Raw genomic sequence first — 27,381 nt, 5'->3', positions numbered from 1 at the left:
ATTCACACAAAAGAATTCCATTTTCTCTCAGTGTGTTCCCATTCTTTTTGTATTAATTGTACACAAAAAGTCCCGTGCAATTAAATTTCAAGACCCAGTATCTCCCCAATCTCATGATGCTTTGCTTCTTTACCGTTGCAGAGGCACTAACTTCCAAAATGCAGCAGTTTCAATATTTTCTGCAGTGTATTTTGGATGGTGGACCACAGTGGATGACTAATCAATAGATTGCACTAACTTCAGACATAATTCCAGACCTCTCTACATCAGGTTTTCTTTGGCTTATGATTAGACACATGTACAATTTCTCCTTGCTGTTCTTGAGCTCTATCGCTAGAAATTGTGAAAACAAATAGTTACTTTCATTTGTGTGTAGCTCAAAGTCATTAGATACTTGGCACAAAGCTACACATACACAGACTAGTAAGTGTTGAAGGGCAGCGTTGATAAATGAAATTTATTTAATTATTCATCTATTGCGATACAATGTGAAATTGGCCCTTCTGGTTCTTTGAGCCACACTGCCTAGCAATGCCCCAAAATTAATCCTAGCTTATTCAAGGGACAATTTACAATGACCAATTAACTTACCAACCTGTACACCTTTGAACTGTGGGAGAAACCCAGAGGAAACCCACATGGTTATAGGGAGAACATACAAACTCCTTACAGCAGCGGTCCCCAACCACCGGGCCGCGGACCGGTGCCGGGCCGCAAAGCATGCGCTACCGGGCCGCAAGGAAACGATATGATTTGGCGATATGAGTCAGCTGCACCTTTCCTCATTCCCTGTCCCGGTCACTGTTAAACCTGAACACACGCGAGGTCATTGCACACGCCTCATCCATGTCAGCGCGGGAAGGAGATCAACTCCTCGAGCTTGCAAATGACGACGGGCTGAAAAGTATGTTTGACGTAACATCTCTGCCGGCATTCTGAATCAAAGTCAAGGCTAAATATCCTGAGATAGCCACAAAAGCACTAAAAACGTTGCTTCCATTTCCAACATATCCCTACAATGAATGCAACGAAAACTAAATTGCGGAATAGTCTGGATATAAGGAACCCCCTTCGAGTATCGCTGTCTCCCATCGCTCCTCGATAGGACCGTCTTGTTGCAGGGAAACAAGCCCAGGGCTCCCACTGATTCAGCGATATTGGTGTGTTGCAATAATTTTATATGTTCATACAGGGAAAATACGTGCTGTGTGTTTAATATCCAAATGTTACTTAAAATGTTATGATGCTATTGACTTATATAATCATATAAAAATTGCAGCATTGAAATAGGTGATCTCTACCCTTCTAGTCCGTGCCGAATGCTACTCTCACCTAGTCCCACTGACCTGCACTCAGCCCATAACCCTCCATTTCTTTCCTGTCCATATACCTATCCAATTTTTCTTTAAGTGATAATATCAAACCTGCATCTACCACTTCTACTGGAAGTTCTTTCAACACTTACTTCAAGCTCCCCTGTCCTCCCCTGATAATTGACTTATCGCTATATTCATGCAAGGAAAATATGCGCTGTGTGTTTAATATTAAATTCGTTAGATAAACCCTTTCAGAAACGAAAGTGAGCGTATTAGCTACCTATCACCTATACTCCGGTTGCGATTAACACACCCCTTCCCCCCCACCCCCGAACAGAATTGGCAAAAGCGATTTGTAAAAAAAAAATCGGCACGTACACGAATGCACAAGTCACACATGCGCACTTGTTCCCACGCAAGGCTTCATGGTCATTGTAGTCTTTCTCTGGGTAAACCCAACGTATTTGACTGCTACTCTTGGCCGTTGGCAACCCTACCCTCCACCACCCCCGCCCCCCCCCCCACCGGTCGGCTGGTCCGCAAGAATATTGTCAATATGAAACCGGTCCGCAGTGCAAAAAAGGTTGGGGACCCCTGCCTTACAGGCTACAGTAGGGATGAAGATCAAAGCTGCAAAAGTCATTAGGAACACAACAAATATTTTTATGGTGAGCTCTTGCAATGATTTGCATCAGTAATTATAATGAGCAAAGGAAAGGTTTTGACCTTTATCAAGGTTTTAGGGATTAAAAGTTAGCCCTGATTTACCCATGACTCCAAACCCAAAACAATGTGGTTGGCTGCTCTGAAACATCTAGGAAACCACTCTGCTCAGAAATAATTAGAGATGAGCAATAAATGATGCCTGTGCCAGTAATGCACATATCCCAAAAATGGATAAATAAATAAAAATATGTCCAGTGACCTATTCCAGTAATAGTCCAGACTCTGTGTGGTGAAATTACTGAAAATTTCAGTAATTCTCACGAAGATACCAAAGGAGGCTATAAAATAGTGCAGACTGCCTTGAGTCACCGGCAGAAAGTTAGGGATTCCTCAGTTAATCTCTGCCTGTAAAGATATCATGATATTGGTCTCAATTTCACAATGTAGCAGTGGCACACGCCAATAATTTTCTTGTTACCACAGATCTCAATTCAGAAGAGCTTGTCTACAGCACCAATATGAATTTTCCTCTTCACCTATTCCTTTCTCTCAGTATGTAAGGACCAAATGCTGAGGTTACCAGTTAGCATAAGAATGCTCAGAACTTTTGTAAACTGTAGCTTTACAAATTTGCAAAGAGTAAACTTACCTTCCACTAGGTAAGGTTCAAATATGACTGTAAAAAGGCAGTTTTTCTTCTTAGTGTCACTTTTCATTATCTTCCTAAAAATTCATGGAGTGCAATTTAATGAATATTAAACTTGAGACATTATCTAACAAACTATTCACATTACATAATAATTTCTGCCATTTCCATGTGTCGTCAGTAACAATAGCTGACCTTAAGAGTATTGCAATTTAGAACTAATTTGCTGTGAAATTTGTATTGATATATGAAAACGTTTTTTTTTAATTTAATACATTGTTATTACATTTTTTTCAGACCAGTTGCAAGCTTTCAGGTGTGTTGTTCAATCACTCAGTTAAAACAAAATTCCAGTAAAAATATTTTATTGTCCGTTGGTTCTTTCCTAATGGTTTTATTTCATTGACCTCCTGATTTCATCCCTTGATTGTATGAGTTTGCACTCGGTTCAGACTCAAGGTCTCGCTCCTTTACTTCCTTAGTTCTGACATGGTAAGGCCCATGCAGTTCATAATGTGGAATTCTGAGTAGTGACGAACAAAGGACTATAGGACAAACAATAATATTATAAATGATCTTTCATTAACCAACCATTCCATAAGAAATAGTGTTCATATATTATTAAGATGACCCCAGAATATCACATGTGGGGATATAAATTGTGAAGTAAGTCACCTTCTGTGATTAAATCAATAATCTGGTACAAGAGTCAAATAGGATCATGACATTCCCAGTTATAATGGATTATAAAGGGAGTCAAATAGGTCACACAACTTCATTACTCCATGCATTTCTTAAGCAATGATGCTACAAAATCATTGCTGTGTTCAGCTACACTCAGACCACTGTGTTGTATGCCAGATGCTGTACGCTTTAAGTGAGAGAAAAGGCAAGACTAACAAAGGGTTCTTGCCTCTGAAGGAAGGACATTGAAGTGATTTCAAGATGAGCAGGATAGCTCCAGGTATGAGTGTTGTGTTCTGAGGCAGGACAGCAGCATCAGAATCAGGTTTAATATCACCAGCATACGTCGTGAAATTTGCTAACCTTGTGGCAGCAGTACAATACAATCCATAATAAGAAGAAAAAAAACTGAATTACAATAAGTATTTATATCTATTAAATAGTTAAATTAAATAAGTAGTGCAAATATAAAAATAGTGAGGTAGTGTTCATGGACTCAATGTGCATTCAGAAATCTGATGGCAAAGGGGAAGAAGCTGTTCCTGAATCTTCAAGTGTGTGCCTTCAGGTTTCTGTACCTCCTCACAGATGATAGCAATGAGAACAAGGCATATCCTGGGTGATGGGGGTCCTTAATGAAGGATGCTGCCTTTCTGAGGCATCGCTCCTTGAAGAATGTCCTGGATACCACGGAGGCTAGTGCCCATGATGGAGCTGACTAATTTACAACTCCCTGCAGCTTATTTTGATGCTGTGCAGTAGCCCCGCACCCTGCCCCCCAAATACCAGACCGTGATGCAGCCAGTTCAAATGCTCTCCACAATACGCCTGCAGAACCTAGCGGGTGTTTTTGATGACACGCCAAATCTCTTCAAACTCCTAATGAAATGTAGCCACTGACATGCCATCGAGCATTCAAGTGTGGTGACTCGTCAGAAGGGATACACCACTCTGCTGCGGCCTTACTGCTTTTTGTGGACTTTAGCTTCTCTTCTTGATATTGAGTTCTTAGAATGGTCAAAATAATGCAATGCCTCAGTTTAAACAAATCCTGTAGTTACTACCTAAATGTGTATTTAGAACTATCAACAGATATCAATCCATCTGTTGACAGATACATAGAACATAAGAAATAGGAAACAGGAGCAGCAGTTGGCCATCTGGCTTGTAGAGCCTGCCCTGCCTTTCAAAAAGATCATGGCTGATCTGACCACGGATTCATCTCCACCCACCTGCCTTTTCCCCATATCCCCTAATCCCCCTACTATGCAAAGATCCATCCAACCTTGTCTTAAATATATTTACTGAGGTAGCCTCCACAATAAGAACATATGAAATAGGAGCAGGAAACATTCCCGAGTGAAGAGAATTTAATTGAAACCTCAGCCTACATCCCCTTGCAATTCTTTTTGCCAAAAACATAGCACAGGTTTTTGATACGGTGGAACTGAAGTTACGAATGTATACCTCAGAATCAAATCACACCAGATTGTCATGAATGCTTGTCCTGGCAACCAAACCCAAGGCCAATTTATGTAGCAACTGAAAACTTTTCAAATCAAATACTGGAAGGTTCCGGTAGTGATAAGCAGTCTTCAGGGAGCCAACAAAATGACTCTAAAAAATTTGCCAATCCACTCAAACAAAGTGATCGAGCCGGTGACAGATTAGACTTGACACAGAACTCCATGACCAAACTTCGCAATGATAACATGAAGTTCAGCAAAAGCAGGTGGAAATCCAGTCACAGACTAACAGGTCACAGCAGAAAAGAATTGTTAATAGAACATTAAAACATAATCAACAATATGTTGTTTAAGTTTGAATGGTTAAATCAGTTGCTTGCATCTCATTTATGATGTCAAAGTAATCACTCTTGTATTTTACAGACATCTAATTCACAATCATTTGTTACAATGTGTCCAAAATATATAACTTATTTATATACACAGTCTGCTTACTTGGCAAGTTTAAAATGACCTTATCCAAAATGCACATAAATCACTTCACATGCAGCAATATGACTAAAGGATGATTTAACTTGAATGTTCAAATGCCATCCCTTTATAAGATTTCAGCAACCTAATGTCATTAATTTACAATCAGAGAACAGCTGTGAGGTGACACTTGTCCCACTTAAACCGTCAGCTCTCAGAATTACTGTGATGCAAAGGTTCTGTTCCTGATTTCTGACTTGGCCAGTTTTGTGCACTGCTTTATCTGCATTAAAGTCACACTGCCTTATTTGTAAGAAGTGAAAGAAAATAGAAGTCAAGCTCAAAAGTCACTTTGCACAATGCCTACAAGTTCACATTTGTTTCAGATTTTCAGTTGATGTACCTCAAAGTGTGTAGAATAAACAATCAGGATCTATTTGCTTCTGATCCCATATTCTAAGCGTGCCTTTCTTTTAGTGCAACTTCATGCTGCAAAGTCAAAGATTTACTTCAGGCTCACATAAACAAATTTGTTCCACGTGAATCTGACTGACTTTATCTGTGTGTTGCTCCCCATGGAGGCAGGTATTTAAATTCCATTCTAAAAAAAAGTCACAGTTACTTGCAAATCAATTCAACACATATACCAAGAGTGATGCATCCAAGAGCTAATAATTTTAAGTTTATCAGATGCATGTTTCAATGCTACAAGTTGCTTCTTTAACTTGTTAAACTTTGCCCTAACACATATATATGGTATATATAAATGTCTTGCCTGTATCTAAATCTTTCAAAATTGTCTCAAACCTCTTGTTTTACCGACAGCTTTTTTAACTCACAAAGATTTATGAGATGAATGAGCAAACATTTGATTTCAGTGGTAAAACATTTTAGATAAATGACAGTAAAATAAGTGAAAAATTCCAAGATGATCAAGTTCGTACCTCATATCCATTGTAGGTAAAAGTGACATAGTACAGTCACAGTCTCCACAGTGCCAGAAATCCAAGGAAGGTTTCCTCTGGTTTATCCCAATGAAGTGCTGAGTGGTGAGTTAACTGTCCACTGTAAATTTCCCTTAACGTGTCGGTAAGTGAAGGAGAATTTTAAAAATAAGATTATGTAGAATTAGAGTAAATGGGTGGTAGATGGCCTGTCCATGCTGAGGTACATTTGCGCTGGGATACATCATCTGTGATGTAACTTGCGGTCATCGGGAATTTTGGGTCTTTCAATATCAGACACCGTTGCCCAGGCAACCCAGCCAAGTCTTGTATCCCAGCAGCATTTTCCGGTCACACCTCTTGATCCATAGCCATCTGGAGACTCGCTCAGCAGCCTCTGTGATGGTCCTGATGGCTTTTCTCTTTACAGCCCTAATAATGCAAAGGAGAGAGTAGGGTCTGCACTGCAAGCAGCAAGCAAAATCTCTACACCCCACCTCCATATGACCTCATCGTGCCTTCCACTTCTGTCTCTGGCGCTGCTCAGCCAGTTCCTGGTATTTGGTTTTCTTGTGTTCGAATGCCTCAGTTTAAGATGGCACTCAGCGACTTCTGGCTGGTATTTGGTTTTCTTGTGTTCGAATGCCTCAGTTTAAGATGGCACTCAGCGACTTCTGGCTGGTGGCTAATAAAACAAAGAAAATAACTAAACATTCTTTTTCTGGTAAGTGATCTTCACAAACAATAGCCTGTAACTTAGCTTTGGACTTGGCAAATCAATGCAGCAGAACCGAGGCGAGACGAGGCAGCAGGCCTGTCGACGAGAGCGAGGAAGACCCAAGGTTTGATCGATGTAAGTGAATCGGGAGGGTCGGGAACGGGCCGAATCATGGCGGCAGTGTCCAAGCCCCAGAGTGTATCGAAGCAACTGAACCGAAGTTTGGACAAAGATTTAAGCATTGGGCCACATCGGAAATGTTAAACAAAAGGAAGTCTGCACATACTGGAAATCCAAGCAACACACCTTGTTAAGTACAGGCCGAATTAAGGCAGTAGGGTCCAATCTCCAGAGCCCAATGTTTGGACGATTTAAGTATCGGGTCAGATTGAAAGGTCAGGGTGTCAGAGCCCAGGGCAAGCGACAGGCTGGTTTAGTTCACTGCTCTGCTCTGGGCTGAACTAAGGGTCTATGGACAAGAACATCTTTGTGGACTTGAGTTCAGAGTACTACCTGCTTGCTTGCATTTACAGTTTGCATGATTTGATTTTTTTTTCTCTGCACATTGGGGGTTTGATGGTCTTTTTTAAGGTTTTTTTTAGGGGGATGTTCTTTGTTTGTGGCTGCCTGTTACCAGACAGATCTCAAGGTTGTATAATGTATACACACTTTGATAATAAATGTACTTTGAACTTTGAATTCCTCGATCTGGTCTTCCCAAGGAGCTGTCAGTTTTACCATGACTGCCAGGCTCAGTGGGTTGTATCATTTTTTAATACTGTGGGGTTCACTTTATAAACCCCAAGCAAAATTGACATAGACTCCCCACACAATGACATTTTCCCCGAACATTTTTGTTCCAATGTTTCACTCCATAAAAGGTGCTTATTTGAAGCTCTGAATTCTTAGGAAATTGGAACATAGATTTGTTTAACAGTCTGGCCAGTTCCAGCCTGATATGATAACACTATAATAATATCTTCAACTAGAGGAGAAAAATACTCAGCAATTGTGATCAGTTGCTGAAAAAAATGTCATATCTGATCAGGAATGCTTAAAACAAAGGAGTAACTAGTTTTACAGCTTGGTTTATTCTCCGAGTAAGAAGGTGAAACAATCACTTGTTTTCATCTATCAAATTCATTCACTCATTCACTTTAAGAACTGTGTCTTCCAGTATTTTTGAGACATTTACCATTTCTTTCGTAAAATTAAATAATTTTCACCTGATTAGATCAAAGGCACTCAAATTAATATTGGGGACAATTCAAAGATTGAATATTCCTGAAGATTGAATAGCCTTGAGATCCACCACAAAGAAGAAAGATGGAGATAAAGTTCTTTCTACTGACTGAGAAGAAGAATAAAAGGGGGACATAACAGAAAATTTGAAAATGCAATGGAATAAAATGGAGTTATTTAATTTGTCTGCCTTTAAAAAACAAGGCCTAGATTTAAGCCTAATAAACTTCAAGGGATATCATCGTTAATAGTGATATATTGGCTATGTATTTGGAGCAACACAAACAAAATACTGGAAAAACTCAGCAGGTCAGGCAGCATCTGTGAAGAAGAAGAAACAGTCAATGCTTTGATCAAATAGCAATTGGTCAGGGCACATCTTCCAAATAGCCAACCTCTTCAATTATTTCACTTTTTATACAGCTTCTGCTTGTTCTTTCCATCTCAATTATGTTACAGAATTGGGGATTTGATGTTATTGTTGCTGTTTCTTTTCTACGGGAGGGGGTAGGATTTTTGTTTCTTTTCTTGTTCGTTGCCGGGGGGAGAGTTGATGTCTTTTCTTTCAACATGATCTTTCTGTATTTCATGGATATCTGGAGAAGACAAATATCAGAGTTGTATTGTACATGCACACTTTGACAATAAAATGAACATACCTATGAGACCCTTCACCAGGAGTGCTTATGATTTGCTACATATTTATATCATTTTTGATTTCTTTAACTTAGTCTGTACAGGGAAGTGATAGGGATGCCTTCAAACTCTCTCCTTTTGACTAACGAACCTGCATTCATTAGAGCAGGGGTCCCCAACCTTTTTTGCACAGCGGACCGGTCTAATATTGACAATATTCTTGCGGACTGCTGACCTGGGAGGGTGGGGGGGGGGTGTTCAAGTAGGGTTAAACTCACCTCAACATGTCTTTTACAGTTAGGGTTGCCAACTTTCTCACTCACGAATAAGGGACAAAAGTAGCAGTCAAATCCCGGGACACATTACCCCCCGAAAGACTACAATAACCATGAAGCCTTGCGCGGGCACCTGTGTGCGCATGCGTGACGTGAGCATGTGATGTGCGCAAGCATGTATGTGCTGATTTTTCCCCACAAATCGGTTTTGCCTTCATCTTCCCGACTACACTGTACATACATTATTTCTACTTTATATAGGCTGTGTATTTATCATATCATTCCTGCTTTTACTATATGTTAGTGTTATTTATTTTCGGCTTTATGCGTTATTTGGTATGATTTGTTAGGTTATTTTTTGGGGTCTGGGAACACTCAAAAAATTTTCCCATATAAATTAATGGTAATTGCTTCTTCACTTCACGCCATTTCGGCATGAAAGGTTTCATAGGAACGCTCTACCTTAGCGGGGGAAATGCGGGACAAGGGCGGTCCCGTATGGGACAAACCAATTTAGCTCAATATACGGGATGTCCTGGCAAATACGGGACAGTTCGCAACCCTCTGTTCAAGTTCAACAGTGCGTGACAGGGAATGAGGGAAAGGTGCAGCTGACTCATATTGTTTCCTCACGGCCCGGTAGCACATGCTTTGCGGCCCGGTGGTTGGGGACCGCTGCATTAGAGAAAGGGAGACAAAGTTATTCTTGGCTATATAGTTGCTGAAAGTTGGAACTGTCTTTCGGCAATCTCAGTGAAATAGAGGGGAATGGTGAAATCATGGCACAACTCAGATCCCGTTTTGAAAGGAACATGATTGGAAATATCATGGCCAGGCATACAAGAGTCTAAGTCCTGAGATTTATTGAACAAGTGATAAGGTGGCCCTGTAGTGAGCATTAGTTTAAAGAAAAGAAAGGAATGTGAGCTATCTCCTCAGAATTCACTGAAAGATTATTTATAGAACAAACAAATCCACCTGTAGATGCCCTCTCCAGCAGAGTATAGATGATTATGTTTCAGTTTTGTCTCCTTAGAAATTGTCCATGATCATTCAGGGATGACATGAGGGGCAGATCCAGGGGAAAATATCTCCACTGGAAGAAGCACACACAAAATGCTGGAGGAACTCAGCAGGTCAGGGAACATCAGTGGAAATTAATAAACTGTCAACTTAGTGAGCCCGAGACCCTTGCTGCTGCTTGTGCGTGGCAGGTGGATTTGGCGGGGGCTTTGAGTTTCTAACGTTTTAACTGTCATTCACTCTTTGGAGCACTCCTCTGTTTTCATGGATGTCTGTGAAGAAAAAGAATTTCAGGATGTATATTGTATACATTTCTCTGACATTAAATGTACCTATTGAACCCTCCTTCAGGACGAAAATGGAAGGGGGAAGATGCCAGAATATAGATAAACAGGCCATATCATCTGCTACCTTGAGATCATCAGTTTTTCCCAGCTAGTCTTCCAGTAGGGCAGGGGTTCACAGCCTGGGGTCCACAGACCCTTCGGTCAACGGTGGGGGTCCATGGCAATAAAAAAGGTTGGGAATCCCTGCACTAGGAGTTTTCTTGCCACAACACTGCTGAAATTCAGGGCAGCAAAGGACCTGTAACACTATCTCTCCTGGCAGAAAGGCGTTGCCAGCTGATGCAGCCCTGCCCCCAGCCTACACATTGTCCAAGATGGGATTTATGCGGTTGTAAATAAAATTAATGAGCTTTCAAATTCACTCAAAATCTGTTAAAAATGAAAATAATGTTTAAAAAACAGTCTTTAATAAAAAATAAGCTATTTAAACATTTAAATGCCCCTAATTAAATCAAATAGGAAAGCACTTTATTTTCACCAGCAGTCAATTTACCTTTTCATTTCAGTGTGTATTTGTCAGGTCACCCTGGTACGAGTTCAGCAGATGGATTTCTCCGCCTGAGAGCGGGGAAATCTGTGCAGTTGATGCTGCCTTCTTGAATGGCTTGAAGCTAGCATCCTAGCACCTACTGCTGAGCGGGAAGCTGCATCCCAGGCTCCATGTGAGAACTGCCCCACTATTGGTGTACAGGTAGACAGGACCATGAGGATATCAGTGGAGACCTGTGTTAGCAGGACAGTTGGTGCAGTGGATGCCTGTTTTCCTGGCCTTAGCAACACCAGTCGAACAGGGAAGTCCGTGACAACTGTTGCCAAGGGTAAAACTCTTATGCTAACACCTAAAGTGAAATATTGTGCAACAAAATCTGAAAACACAGCTTATTTTGAATAGTGATTGCTTGATAAACCTGTTATGGAGGTCAGCATTTAAAGTGAGATGCTGGAAGGGTTAGATGGAACTATGTACACGTCGCATTTGCAAAGGTGGGGCTTTGATAATTTCACCTTTTTCGCAGAACACTTCCCTAATAATCAGGAATTTTTTGCCAAAATTTGTGTTGATTTTTCCCACAGACTTTTAAATTTCACTATAAAAACACCAGATGTTTCATTCACAGAAATCCTCAGCCAGTTTCCATTTGACAGTGCAGCTTTTGTGAATACCCTTTGGGTGGACTGAAATGTTGCAATAAAAAAGCTTACTTTATTTTTTTTACTTTGAATTTTGAGATATTTTTCTGCATAAAATATTCCTTTGACAGCTAGGAGTAAATATTTATTTTCTCCTTTACTTTGAAGCAAGATTTGCTTCATTAATATACCCTCTTTAAAAGGTTTATAGAAAATAAGATACAATAGAGCATCCTGAAAGCCAAATGCAATTGTCCTCTGTTGCAGTTTGACTTTTTTTATTACATACAGAACTCATAAAACCCAGTCGGTAAGGCCAATGTGTAACTGAACTTATTATATCAGAAAGGCTCTGGGCTTAATTCCTGGTCTGTGGTGAGGTTGCTGATCACAGTGTACGTGTTAGTGGGAACGCGACAGCTGGTCTTAACACCCTGGCTTACCAGCGAGTGAAATAAGTTCAGATCTGAACGTTTGATTAACATTCAATGAACAAGGGCTGCAGATGTCAGGTGAAGACAGGATCTACTGCAGTTGTTGCCATTTTCCTGGTAACAGAGTCAGAGGAACAGAGAGGGAGATACAGCATGGAACAGGCAATTTGGCCTGCTGACCACCATCCATCCGTTTATGCTCTCCTATAATAATCCTACTGCTTTTAAATCTTAGCAACTTCCCCAAATTCTAACACTCACATAAACCCATTTACAATGGGCACTTGACCTCCCCAACACACACGCCTTGGAGACGTGGGAGCCCTCAGGGGATATGAACGTCAGTGCAGGGGGACGTGTGATCTCTATGGAGGCATCGCCTGGGTCAGGACTGAACCTGGGTGCCTGGTGCTGTGAGACAATGGCTTCACCAGCTGTGTCGCTATGTCACCCAGAGGCTGAAAAATGTACTTAGATTCACGTTTATGTGTGTCAAATAGGTCAAGGGACAACTGAATGCCAGGTCATGACCTAAGATGTTCACAATATCCTTGCCTCTACAGACGATGCTCAGATCAGTTCAGTTCCTCGCAAGCGGAACAAGTACCACAGCTGCTCCTACACCGCCTCCCTCACCACCACTCAGGGCCCCAGACAGTTCCTTCTACTGTTTGTTTTTTGATCCATATTCCAGCATCTGCCATTTGCCATGCCTTCAAGATAATGACAAAAGAAATAAGTGTTAAACTATTTTACATTAGTTTACAGTTTAGAAAGCATTTTGTCAAAGATGCTTTTCAGTTTCGGAGTATGTTCAATCAAGATCATTGAACATTAACCGGAAGCGACCAAAGAAGTAGTCAAATGTCTTTCACTATTTCACATAAAAGGAAGCAACAAGTGGTTTTTCATTTTCTATATTTTGTAATATATCGCCTTTTTAATTGTGACTGTATTTAGCTTTCAAGTTTACAAATTCAATAACTATCTTGTAAAGAATCAGGTCCGAACCACTGGTTATTTAGAATGCTGAAAGAGTTCTCTTTGTGTGAGACTTCCAAGAGTCTAGCATACTTGGAAATAACTGGGACATCACCCAAGATTAAGTTTGCTCTTAGCAAGCAGCTTTCCAGGTTCAGCTGGTTAATGCAGCTTCAGGTACAGTCTTCAACTGATCTGAGGAACTCACTAACATCGGGAGGAGAAAGTTGAATATTAAGCGAAACATAAAAGGATGCTCTCAGTAACTTATGTCATCTCCAGTGGGATTCCACCATCAAGAACATCTTTCCCTCCCCCACTTTCCACAGGGAACGCTCCTTACACAACTCCCTCGTCCATTCATCGCTCCCCACTGATCTCTCTCCAGGTAATTATCCCTGGAAACAGAACAAGTGCCACACCTGCCTGTACACCTCATCCCTCACCACCATTCAAGGCCCCAAACCGTCCTTCCAGGTGAGAAGACACCTTCGCCTTTGAGTATGTTGAGATCATCTTATGTACCCAGTGCTCCTGATGTGGCCTCCTGTATATTGATGAGACCCAATGTAGATTGAGAGACAGCTTTTCCAAGCCCCTTCGATCTATCTGACACAAAAAGCAGGATCTCCCAATGGCTACCCATTTCAATTTTACTTCCCATTCCTATTCTGATATGTCAGTCCATGGCCTCCTCTACTGCTAGAATGAGGCCACACTCAAGTTGGAGGAGCAACACCTTATATTCTGTATGGGTAGCCTCCAACCTGATGGCATGACCATCAATTTCTCAAACTTCCGGTAATGGCCCCCACCCCCTTTACCATTCCCCAGTTCTGTTTCCCTGTCATTTTATCTCCTTACCTATCCCATCATCTCCCTCAGGTGCTGCTCCTCCTTCCCTTTCTCCATAGTCTTCTACCCTCGCCTATCAGATTCCTCCTCCTCCAGCCCTTTATCTCTTTCAACAATCAATTTCCCATTTCTTTACTTCACTCCGTTCCCCCTCTCCCGGTTTCACTTATCACCTGCCAAATTGTACTTCTTCCTCCCCCCCCCCCGCCGCAATTCTTACTCCAACTTCTCATTTTTTTTTTCCAGTCCTGATGAAGGGTCTTGACCCAAAACGTTGACTGGTTACTCTTTTTCATAGATGCTACCTGAACTGCTGAGTTTTTCCAGCATTTTGTGTGTATTGCTTTGGAATTCCAGCATCTACAGATTTTCTTGTCATTAGAGGATACTGATGTTTAAAGGCAAGGGGATAAATAGAGTTTTTCACTCAGCAAAACTATCTTTGAAAGCTCCACAACCATTTTCTCCTCAGTGGATAGAGGTTTCTTTTCACTTCCATTAAAGAGACAATGTATATTCCCTTTTGCCTACATGTATTCAGTTGCAAGTTGTGATGATTAGCCTATGCAACTTGCTTCTTAATCTGTACATCATTAAAAATAAATTCCTGCATTTATGCATAAATACTTTTAAACAACTGTAGGAAATCCCAAACCACTTTGTAGATAAGGGTCCACTTTTTGTGTGTAACAGGGCAAGAAATGAAGCAGCCTATTTGCACAGAACAATGTTTATTAAAATGGTTCTCCAATCCCAATTTCACATTAGCCTCGGGGCTAAAATTAAATCCAAAAACAATTCATTGCTAATTTGTACCTCAAGTATTTGGGTGTAGGGTGAAGGGTGACAGGACACAAGGAGAAGAACCTTGTTTTTATTTAGTGCCCCGGGATCACTTACAATAACCTGAGAGAAGACATTTAATTTAAAGGACACACTTCCAACAGCGCACTGTTGCCCCTGTACAATACTGCAACACCATCACAGATCGTGCCAATGCCTTAAATCTACTTTTGTTTTTGAACTCAGTATCAAAAATGTTACCACTGAACTAAAACTATCATCTTCAAAGTTATTAAAGTACTCATAAAGTCATTGTATACAATACTTAAGTAATAAAATTTGATGAATTTTTAAGACCATAGTCATTATTATCCCAAACTCAAACACTGGTCACAAAACATACAAACATATACCACATATGGTTTTGGTAATCATTTCATATTTATTATCGACTGTGGGCTCTCATGTTGCCATTGGAGTGATTCATCTAATAAATCTTCAACTAATAAAATGTAAGAAATTCTGCAATTATGAGGCCCTGTGTATTTATGTTAAGCTTTCTTTTTGGAAGTTAACTGATCGGCTTTCAAAAGGGAATATCATTTCCCTTGGGCTTAATTGATGGTCTTACTAATGGTTTCTAAAGTTAGAGGAAAATAATTATTTAAAAAAGAGTGATATAGGCTCCAGTTAATGTAATAAATCATCCCTCCCAGTTAAAGATAGAAACCAAATGTTTGCAAAAAAAAACTGAGAAATTGGCCAAAAATATTTTAAGAACAAATCTATATATGGTGGTTTACATCTCTAAGATGAGGCTTGTGTATACCCCCAAGTAAGCAGTGATGAGAAGCTCCCAAGTTCCACGTCTTTGCCACGTTTTTAAGAGGGCAATCAGAATTTAAAGAGACTTTCGCCATGGTAGTCACAAAAATATTGTATCAAAGCCTACAGTTAATGCAAATGATAATAGATGGATTGTCGTTGTGTTCGGTCACTCCTTCTAGTGATTATCGAGTCACAGTTACCAGGTGGACCCAAGCCATTGTAACCTGTGGAGTGCTAAAGGAGGCTGAGATTGTAAAGTGCAGCGCTGATGGGCATTGTTTAAAAATATTGCACTCAGCAATGGGGTTTTTATTTTTATTTATTTATTTATTGATTGAGATACAGCGTGAAGTAGGCCCTTTTGGCCCTTAGAGCTGCGCCACCCAGCAATCTCCTGATTTAACCCTAGCCTAATCACGGGACAATTCACAATGACCAATTAATCTACCAACTGGTACATCTTTGGACCGTGGGAGGAAACCCATGCAGTCAGGGGGAGAACATACAAACTCCTTACAGGCAGCGGTGGGAAATGAACCCAGGTCACTGGTACTGTAAAGCGCTGTGTGAACCGCTATGCTATTCAAGTATCCTGACTGTTTTCATACTTGGGCTGACAGATTTTACGTGCAAGACTACAGTTCCAGAATGGGCACTATTCAATGATGTTTTATTGCCAATCTCACTGCGATGAACTCCCGTATTTTTATGACCATTCAGTGAAGGTCATAGATTACAGCCTCAAGCTTAATTTTCTATCAGTAAGCGGCGTTGTGTACAATTTACGATGGAACTGGCTACACAACTATAGCTGAGAAAATCAGATTACGCATGGGTGGGCCAGGGAAACACTGGCTTTAACTAATCCAAGTTAATTCACTTTTATATATATGACACACACATGAAAAGCATGAATTAATAGACTTCATTTTCTAAACTGTAGCCTTCAAAATTATATCACATGTTTACAAACCCATCCAACTGGGGGCAGCCTAATGATTAATTTAATTTGTTATATGATATGAGTATGGATAAGAATCTTTGCAAAACTGATGAGAATAGAAATAAAACCAGAAATAAAAAATAAAATAGAAATATCCCCCAGCTCCCCTCACTAACCTTATATAAATGTATGTTCTCTCAATTCAAATTGATAAAAGAGGAGTATTTCCCCTAAACTGCGCAGTTCCCTTTTAATGGTTCTGCATGGGAGAGGGTTCGGAATGATATCACCAGTCTGCCAATATGTTGGCTCTGATCTATGGGTCTTTTCCCAGGAACACACATTCAGGCAGACATCAAGTGCTGCTGGAAGATCATCAGTTCAGTGAAAGACACTCTTTGATCTGCTTGAAACTTGATGGTTCTCCAGCAGAGCAAGATATCCATAAGTGTATGTTGGTTGACTGGCACATTCCAGGCTCCAAGAGGACATGCTGAGGGATGCACTGAAGCTTGAGCAGGCATCGTAAAGGGTCCATGGGGAAAGACCATAATCTGGGCTGTTTCCGCTACTGGACATGGAGGGACATGCATCACCCCAGGGAGTTATTACTGGCCAAATAATGCCAAGAATGTAAAGAGTTTTGCATTGCTTTTGTAGATATCTTCTATTAAGAATAAAGTTTATTATTTAAATAAAATGATAAGTTAGCAAATCGTTATTTTTCGTTCAGGGATCTAGAGCAGGGGGTTCCCAACTTGGGGTACACAGACCCCTTTCTTAATGGTGTTGGTCCATGGCATAAAAAAGGTTGGAAATCCCTGGTTTAAAGGCCATTAGTTCCTACGGGGCACCAAATCCAAATCAGGACTCTGCCCTGCATTTGCAACCACACTGTTACACACCAGTGTCACTCCGTTGAAATAATGAAAATGATTATAGTCTAACGACTGGTTTCCCCTCAACCTGAGGCATGCAAAATGCCCCATTTCCAGCTCCAACTGCGTTCATCTGATTTGAAAATATGGTAGCGCATGGCTACCTTGAGAAATATCTTGATTTCCCAGGAGTACAGCTGGTGATCTCATGATGATTTGGTTCTCTGAGCTTGGGGATCTGAGCTTCAATAAGTTTAACAGTGAAGCTAAAATATAAGACATTTATAATAATTCTTTTAACCATGGAAAGATATCGTCACCTGTAACGTTTTCCTTTCCAGCTGCTCCTGGGTACTTCTCAGTGGACTGAAATCCTTCATAGACCAGGCTACATTTCTCTCTTTTTAACACATTCTTTCCCATTCTTTATCTCTCTTGTGACTCTACTTCAATTTATAATAATAAATAAAATTTTAAACAGGAATTCTGAGAAATTTTGGGCAACTCGGAAAAATACTTAACTGATCCAACTAACATAGGAGCAATGTCTGGAAAATATATCTGAAAACATTAAAGGTATCATTATATATGAAGCAAATACAGGCTGTCTGGCATTGCCTTGAAAACCAGTCACCCAATGGAAGGGTTCATGTGACAATATAATTTGCAAGAGCATTTTTTAAGTGACTCAACTTGATCATTGGTTAAGCTCTGTTCTGCCTGCATTCCTCTGATGCACATCTGGAATTTATTGAATCATATCCGATTCAAATACTTAAAAAAAATCACCCCAGCTGCCTCCATTTATTTTGCCGGGTGATGCCAAGTGGCATGGAATCTCAAAAGAAGTTATGGTCTCAATTAATCAAGAGCTGACATAAAGCGTTGGACCTATTAAGTTCTGTTGGATGAGGGACCGTAAAATCAATTGCCATCTTTCATGTGCGATGCAGTTTGCCATTGCAATGCAAGTATATTAATCACCATCAGACACATTAATGAAGTAAAGCCTACATCAAAAATCTCAAGAAACTATGTTATTGCATTGCATAGAGCAGGCATTCTAAGAGGGTGCTGCCCATTAACCCTGTCCTCTTTCTACAGTCATCTCACTTCTGAGCCTGTATGTAGTCTATATCCCCCATTTTCCTGCTAGATTCTGTTACGGTACACACCCGACTGCACAAACCTTCAGGGTTTAGACGATCTGATCCTCCAGTGTATGGATAACTGACGCTGTTCCTTTAAAGATTCTGGCCCACTCTGATGGCGGCCATGCTTTGGCACCAAGATTTAGATATTTAAAGAGCACCTGAAACTCAGGTTCGGTGCTCAATCATCAGCCAAATTAGGTGCGGTCTGCCATTGCACCCAGGATTTCTGTCTCATTTGGATTCTCGTCTCGCATCTAGTCAAGAACCCTGTTCTCGTCTCAGTCTCGAAGTCATGCCTCAATTCTAGTCTCAGCACTCGGGTCTTTACCATCCTCTCCAACGCCTCTCTTCACAAGTTTATCTAAATTTCCTCTTTATTCCCTCTTTTTTTGTTTTATACCTCTATCGCAGGAAATGATTGTGACAATCAATTCTAAATATGCCTCTCACAATTTTCCCATCAGATCACCTCCTCAATATCCTTTGCTGCAGGCAAAGCAAGCCCAGTCTATTCATAACAGAAGTCCCTCAATCCAGCCTCCTTTCTTCTCTCTTTAGCCCTATATCACAGTTCCTTTTGTGTTTACTTCCTTGAATAGATATTTTGATCCTGCATTTTTTGGTATTTCCCCATCATCCACAAGGGAGCTATCAGGCTGATTGAAGAACTTCTGTTTATTCCCAAGACTTGCTTTCATTCCCCATAGCTTTGAAGGCAACAAATTGTTTTTCTTGTGGGTTTGGAAGTCGAGCTGCCACAGCTGCAATTAGACGCTCTTGGCTTAATTTAAACAAGCCAAGGAGGTGGGGAAGTGAGAGTTAGCATTTACTACAGCACCAATAACACTATCTCAGCTAAAATCAGACTTTAGCATTGAATAAATATAGAGTCAACAAAATTAATTCATCGATACTTAAGCTGAAATGTTACAATTTTGCAGTCTTGTTAGCATAGTCCTAACTTCAAACAGTGGTGTAAACTGATTCAGTTGCCCATTCTAAAGCATACCTTATTTTCCAATTACCAATGCAAGAGGAAATTGGGTGTATTAAATATAATGGGTAACTAGTTTGACAGTGTCACACAAAACTGGAATTACACACATTTTCCTCAGTTTCATAGGATGCAAGCCATACCTGCTGGCGTCTGCAAAAGTGTTTCCACTTTATGAAGCTTACCACTGGAAAGCCATTAGGCATACGCAGTGTGTGAAAGGGCTATGACACTGATACATGGCAGACAGGCTAGCAAACACAGTGACAAGCTAAATCTTTTAACTCTTGTCAGAGACTCTTCACATTTTCCAACTGCTTATTACTACCACAATGCAGACAAAAGTTAAAATCAAAAAAGTACCTCCGTGGTTTTGTAATTCCCTTTGTGAATTAAAATCTCATGATAATTTAATTTGATCTGTATACACCAAAAGGTTGCATGCCACCAGAGGAAAGGTATTTTAAAAGCTTCTCCAATCACGCAGAGGAGATTAAAAAGGTTATCTGGATTAGTATTAATGTTATGAATAATTTTTTACCTGTAAAAAGACAGGTAACGGTAGACTTTAGTTTACTTGTGAACACTCTTGCTTGATGAAAATAAGAAAGAGGGTTTTATTTCCATTCCTCAATGTATTGGCTACATATATGATCTCTGTTTTAATAAATTCCATATCTAAGGATTCCTGAGTTATGGTATTAGAAACAATTAAAAGAGTGGGACTAAATGCTAAACTAATCCTTCTGGTATGTTGGACTGCTGGAGAGTTTGGATAGCTTTGATCAGTAGAAATTTGCCAATCCATTTGTATCTCCTCCAGAAAAGCAGAGAAGGGGAACCTTCCTGTGAACTTACAGAATCCAACATGAAATTGATCTCTTGCATTTTAGCAGATATGGTGACAGTCAGTGCGAAGAAACATAGAAACGTAGAAACATAGAAAATAGGTGCAGGAGTAGGCCATTCGGCCCTTTCAGCCTGCACCGCCATTTATTATGATCATGGCTGATCATCCAACTCAGAACCCCGCCCCAGCCTTCCCTCCATACCCCCTGACCCCCGTAGCCACAAGGGCCATATCTAACTCCCTCTTAAATATAGCCAATGAACTGGCCTCAACAGTTTCCTGTGGCAGAGAATTCCACAGATTCACCACTCTCTGTGTGAAGAAGTTTTCCCTAATCTCGGTCCTAAAAGGCTTCCCCTTTATCCTCAAACTGTGACCCCTCGTTCTGGACTTCTCCAACATCGGGAACAATCTTCCTGCATCTAGCCTGTCCAATCCCTTTAGGATCTTATACGTTTCAATCAGATCCCCCCTCAATCTTCTAAATTCCAACGAGTACAAGCCCAATTCATCCAGTCTTTCTTCATATGAAAGTCCTGCCATCCCAGGAATCAATCTGGTGAACCTTCTTTGTACTCCCTCTATGGCAAAGATGTCTTTCCTCAGATTAGGGGACCAAAACTGCACACAATACTCCAGGTGTGGTCTCACCAAGGCCTTGTACAACTGCAGTGGTACCTCCCTGCTCCTGAACTCGAATCCTCTCGCTATCTTCTAAGAAGAAGATCTCTTCTTTGGTGTGATACCCCCAAACTTACTCCATATTCCATTGCAAACATCCAAACTGAGTTTCTGTTGAAAATGTATTATTTAATAATGATAGAGTAAGGACACTGATAATAACTGGGGAAATACCATGAAGTTCCAACACTCTTTCTAGAATGCTATGTATTCAATTCACCTGCATTCAGCGGAAAGTGTAAGAAACTAATTCATAAGCAGAGTAGCAAAAACACCAAATGTCATGTCATATGAGACAGTGGTAATAACCTGATTGAGTACCATTGCCTGCAAAAGTACATAACAGCCACCATTCTCTGGTCACATCAGTGACTACATTTGCGAAGTTTTTAAATCAAGCATGAGGTATGCTTCAGGTCCTCAAATCAAAGTGATAAGTTCAAAGTAAATTTGTCATCAATGTTAGTTGTTTCGTATGGCAGGTGTTTTTCTCTTCACACTTATAATTAGTTTTTGATGAGGTAGATGTGAGACTGTCCATTCGGGAGCCAAGGTTGGACCATTCTTTGTCTGGCATCTTGTCCACAGCCGTACCAACATGGGTGGCCCTGAGTTGGCATTTCCTGATGAAGTCCTTGAAGGATGCAAGCATCCACATGGCATTAACATGTTGATCCAGGTCATTATCAATGTATGTATGTATATGTCACCATATACTACCCTAATAAAATTTTTCTTGCAGGCATTCACAGTACAACAAAGAAATGCAATGAAATCAATGGAAAACCACACACAAATGAAGAATGACAAACAGCCAATGTGCAAAAGACAAAGTGTGCAAATACAGGGGAAAAAGATAATAAATAAATAATACTGAGAACAAAAGTTGCAGAGTCCTTGAAAGGGAATCCATGGGGTTATGGAATCAGTTCAGAGTTGAGGAGAGTGAAGCTATCTACGCTGGTTCAGGAGCCTGATGGTAGAAGGGTAATCGCTGTTCCTGAACCTGGTGGTGCAGGACCCAAGCTTCCTGAACCTCTTTCCCAATGGAAGACACATGACATCATATGTTGATTGAATAGTTAATAAAGGATAAGAGATCCTGGGCTTCATTAATGGGAATGAGTAATACAAAAGCAGGGAGATATGTTAATAATAGCAAATGAGAATCCAAATTCTATTGACCACTTATATTTACCAAGTCATTTGGGTAATCAAGCCATGGCAAGAATCAAGCACCTATTTCCTACAGATCCCACAACATTCCTATTTTGCTCTACCCAAATTCCCTCCATATTCTATCTCTCATCCATACACTAGTGGCAGGTCCCAGTGGCCAAACAGCATGCAAACCTGCACATTTCTAGGATGTGGGAGGAAACCAGAAGAAACCCTTACAGTCACAGAAGCAACATATCAGTACACATCGGCTGCACCAGGAGTCAGGAATAATCAGGGGTCTCTGGAAGAGAGGAGGCTGCAGAGTCACTCGCATATGAAGGGCCTGGAGAGGGTGCAGGATCAATGCAGTAAAGGATTTGCTGCAGTAGTTCTTAGTGGAGCGAAAAAAAGATCTACAATACGTTATTGTAGGATGTGTAACTGAGTTTCCAATAGCATACTAGGAGCTCCAAGTACACTATACATACTTTGATGATAAATGTACTTTGAGTTCCTAGTATGCTATTGGAAACTCAGTTACACATCCTAAAATAAAGCTAAACATGATCAAAGTTTAAAGAATGAGTGTGTGTGTAAAATACCAAAGTTTTCATCAAGTTTCTGATACTGTGTTGAATACTACTAGGTGGCCTGCTGTGGTATAGATTGTGATCAAAGAGGCTGCTATTAAATTTTGGCTTTCAATCACACTTATGCCACTACCAGCAAGCAGCACTCCTAAGATGCAGGTTGACTGCAGATGTTCTTGCTGTAGGTGGTACAAATGGAGGAGGTAATATATGGTGACGTTTTGCAGGCAGCTTACAAAACTACTAGATATATTTCTCTTGAACTACGATTGCCTGTAATTTCATTTTAAGAAACGTACTTTTGAATCATCTAAATGAACTATTGATTTTATGATCCCCTGAAGGACTCCACAAACTTGACTCTCAGGAATGCTGGTGTGGCACCTTGAAACAGACAAAGTTCAGCCACCGTCGCCAGAAGAAAGAGCAGAACCAACATCCAGGGCAGACTTTAAGCCTCATTAAAGCTTGAGGCCTGGGGGAGAAAAATGAACTGACTACTCTATGCCAGCTGAGATCTCACTCCCAAGCTTGCCCCATCTGACTGTGTTTGACCCATCTCCCTCTCTTCTCACTACCACCATCGGGTGGGAGGTGGAGGAGTTTTGGGTCCCACAGTGCCAGGTTCGGGGGCAGTAGTTACCATTCAGCCATCAGGCCCATGGACTGGCTTTGTTTGCCTCAGTGGACTCACTTTCTGGGACTCTGCAGTTTGTGTTCTCAGGATTATTCATTTATTGTTTTTTTTTTACTATTTGCAGGATTTGTCCTCTTTTACACAAATCATTCACATTGGATAGTTCTTGGTCTTTGTCATGTGTGGCTTCTCATTGTTTCTATTGCATTTCTTTGTGTTTCTGTGGTGCATGATATACATACTTTGATGATAAATGTACTTTGAGATCTCCAATTTTCCCCGTCATTTCTGCTTTGTTTGTGAAGTGGATTGTCCAGGGATACCAGATAGGTCACTCCTGGATTCCCTCACACAACACCTTTAGACTTGTACCAAAATACATTGCATTTGATGCAATTCAAAACCAGGCTCAGTATACATGTTAATTTAACTTAAATGCCTGTTCTCACTCTGAGCTCTCATGAAATTTAACTTTGACAGCTTTTCCTGTTCTCAGTGTTCTGCTGGACTTTTGGAATTGCTTTTGTTAAAACTGGCTTTAAGGGAAATTAGCTGATAGTATCTGGTTATTTCAGTGATTATGAACAACTACTTCTGAAAGTTATTGACATTTATGTCAAACGCCATCGGGTGCCAATAATTAGTGAGGTTGTCGCAGTTTTTATTGCAGCCTGCAATAGCTCCACATCCAGACTTATGTGACCAGATGCGTTCCTGCTGCTCTGAAGTGTCCCAGATTCTCGTAGTGATCTGCAAGTGCAAACACTTTTGAGAGCTAGCAAACTCCTACGTCTAGCTTTTTTGACTATCCATGAATTATTTAAATGACTCTGGATGATCCTGACCTTTAAGATCTATTAAAATGAAATAAACTGCAATTTTTAATGTAAGGTTAATAATTCAAGCTCATAAATGGTGTTGAGATCTTTAAAAATTAAAAATAAATCCCAGACAGTAGATCAGCACAGGTAAGTTGTGGCTCCTTAGTTGGAGAAGTTTTTCACAAACTTCATTGTCAGATTGTGCAGTAAATTACGGTGATTCCAAAGGGAATCAGGAGTGTTCATTATTTTAAGTGGAAGCAACTCTGGGACTTACCTGCATTGTCGAAAACACCAACGTTCTCATCTGATTAGCAGGTATTGGGCACAGTTGTCTCAGGGTAAAAGAATTGTCACTTCCACAGGAAGGCTGTGGTTCTCTGGGATTCGTCTCCACTGAACGCCCAGTTATGGAGTATACTTGGGGCTGAGGGGAACAGGTGTCTTCACTCAAGTTTAACCCAGAGATACGAGTTCAATGTGGGAAGGTGGATGATAATGGAGGGGTGTCAGACATGGTTTCGTTAAATAGCAGACATATACTTTTACTTTATATTTTACATTATTATTCAGTGCAGATGATTTGCAGAAATCTTTGATGTTATAAATCAGCTTTCAATTAATTAACAACTTGAGAGAGAAAAATTTGCTATACCATGGGGAGAGAAAGAGGAAACCAGTGCTGATAAGATTCTCCACTGTCAGATAGGCTAAGTGGTGTCCTGTATCACAACATGTTAATGATTCGAAAGGAGCAAGTTTTCTCTACTCCTTCTGGGTTCCAGCAAGCAACCAAGTTATCCCAAGTGCATTTGCTTCTTTACCAAGGATCCATTTCCTTTTATGTGTTGTGCAGTTCATTGCTTTGCATTTCAAAACACAAAGTTCATCAGGGGGTCGCTGCGGGGTGAAGCAATCGCCATGGTAAACGGAACTGCAGACGGAAATCCAAAACAAAAACAGAATGTGTTGGAAGTGCTCAACATTGAGTAAAATGGCTAAGCAGAGCTGTCAACCCTCCATACTCACTGTCTCTTCCATGTTCTGTTTTTATGTATTTATTGAGATACAGGGCGGAATAGGGCGTTCTGGCCCTTCGAGCCACGCGGCCTAGCAACCCACCAATGTTAAATGCTGGCCTGATCACAGGACAATTTACAATGACCAACTAACCTACCAACCGGTACGTCTTTGGACTGTGGGAGGAAACTGCAGCACCCGGAGGAAACCCACGCGGACACGGGGAGAACGTGCAAACTCATAAGGGCAGCAAATGGAATTGAACCCCAGTCGCCTGCACTGAAAATTTTCTGCTAACCACTATGCTACATTTGTTTCTTCCCTTTGAGATATTGGTGAACGTGTGTGGATATCAATTTCAGTCTTTACCTCTGTGGATGAACATCTGTTGTTAGTGTACAAGATGATGAGAGGCATTGATCATATGGATAGCCAGAGGCTTTTTCCCAGGCCTGAAATGGCTAACAAGAGGGGCATAGTTTTAAGGTGTTTCGAAGTACAGAGGTGACATCGGGGTTAAGCTTTTCACACAGAGCGTGGTGAGTGTGTGGAAGGTACTGTCAGCAATGGTGGTGGAGACGGATACAATGGGTCTTTTAAGTGACTCTTAGATAGGTACATGGAGCTTGAAAAAATAGGAGGTCTATGCAGTAGGGCAGGATAATTCTAGGCAGTTTTTAAAGTAGGTTACATGGTCAGCACAACATTGTGGGCTGAAGGGCCTGTAATGTGCTGTAGATTTCTGTGTTCTATGTTCTAGTGCTCTGGATGGGAAATTGGATGTCCTTACATTGAACAGAACTTCATGCTACAGATCTTTATCATTGATCTTTTCAATGGTAGGATCTGTATTGCTTGGCAAAGTGACATTGCTCATCCCTAATAATCGATAGGGGGCAGTGACAAGGGCCTTCATGAACTATTGGTCTAAACTAAGCAGATGCCATAAGTTCTCCCAAGTTTCTATTCCTGCGTTCATACGTCATAGCAAATTTCCTGATAATATAGAGGGTCATTTGATTCATCAAGTCCATCCTGACAACCCCTTTCCACCACTTACCACTGTCACTTCTTCTCTCACTGCCATTAACTCCTCATGATTTCCCCACCAGCAAACACACAGGGGTCATTTGCAGAAGCCAATTAATCTATTAAGCATCATGTCTTTAAGGATATGGGTGAAAACCAAATTTCAAAGTTCAAAGCACATTAATTATCAAAATATGTATACATTATACTGCTCTGAGACTCCTCTCCTTACAGGCAACCACAAGACAAAGAAACCCTAAAAGCACCCACTTAAAGAAAGACTGTCAAACACCCAATGCACAGAGGTTAAAAAACAATTGTGCAAACAACAGAAGTAAGCAAAAATTGATCCAACCGGAAGTTTTACGAAAGTCACAAAGCAAGACGTCACAGAAGCTGGAGCAGGACACAGCTTCAGTTCATCGCAGAGCCGAGTAAACGTCGTGGGGCTACAGACACAAAGTCAGGCATTACTACAACCTACCAGTCACTGCCTCAATTCTGCTCAGAGCCGAGTAAACATCGTGGAGCAGCGAGCAGAACCGGCCCATCCCTTACCTCCAGCCTTGACACCCTGACCTTTTCAATACCAGTCATTGAGCCTTGGAGGCACAACAGGTCCCACAGCCCCCAGTTACATACCGAGCATCAAATGCCCATTATCCCTAAACCCATTCTGATCCAGTTTTATTCTCCCTACATTCCCATCAATATCCCCCAGGCTCTACTTGTCACCAAGATGGCGTTCTCGGAGATGGCCTTGTACCCAGGTGGGTGCTGCCTCACTGATTCTACAGGAATGGAATTAAGTTTATTTCTTACATCCTTCATATAAACGAGGTGTAAAAGTCTTTACATTAAGTCTCCATCTAGATGTGTAATGTGCAATTTATAGTGATTTATAATAAATAGTCTGTACAATAGGCCAGTCAATGTAATATAGAAATACAATTGTGTCAACATGAATTAATCAGTTTGATGGTCTGGTGGAAGAAGCTGTCCCGGAGCCTGTTGGTCCTGACTTTTATGCTACGGTACCACTTCCCGGATGGTAGCAGCTGGAGCGATTTGTGGTTGGGGTGATTTGTGTCCCCAATGATCTTTCAGGCCACTTTTACACTCCTGTCTTTGTAAATGTCTTGAAGAGTGGGAAGTTCACGTCTACAGATGTGCTGGG

The sequence above is a fragment of the Mobula hypostoma genome, chromosome 21 (genome assembly GCF_963921235.1).
Source record: "Mobula hypostoma chromosome 21, sMobHyp1.1, whole genome shotgun sequence".
Lineage (NCBI taxonomy): Eukaryota > Metazoa > Chordata > Chondrichthyes > Myliobatiformes > Myliobatidae > Mobula > Mobula hypostoma.
Note: the sequence above shows the minus strand (reverse complement) of the source record.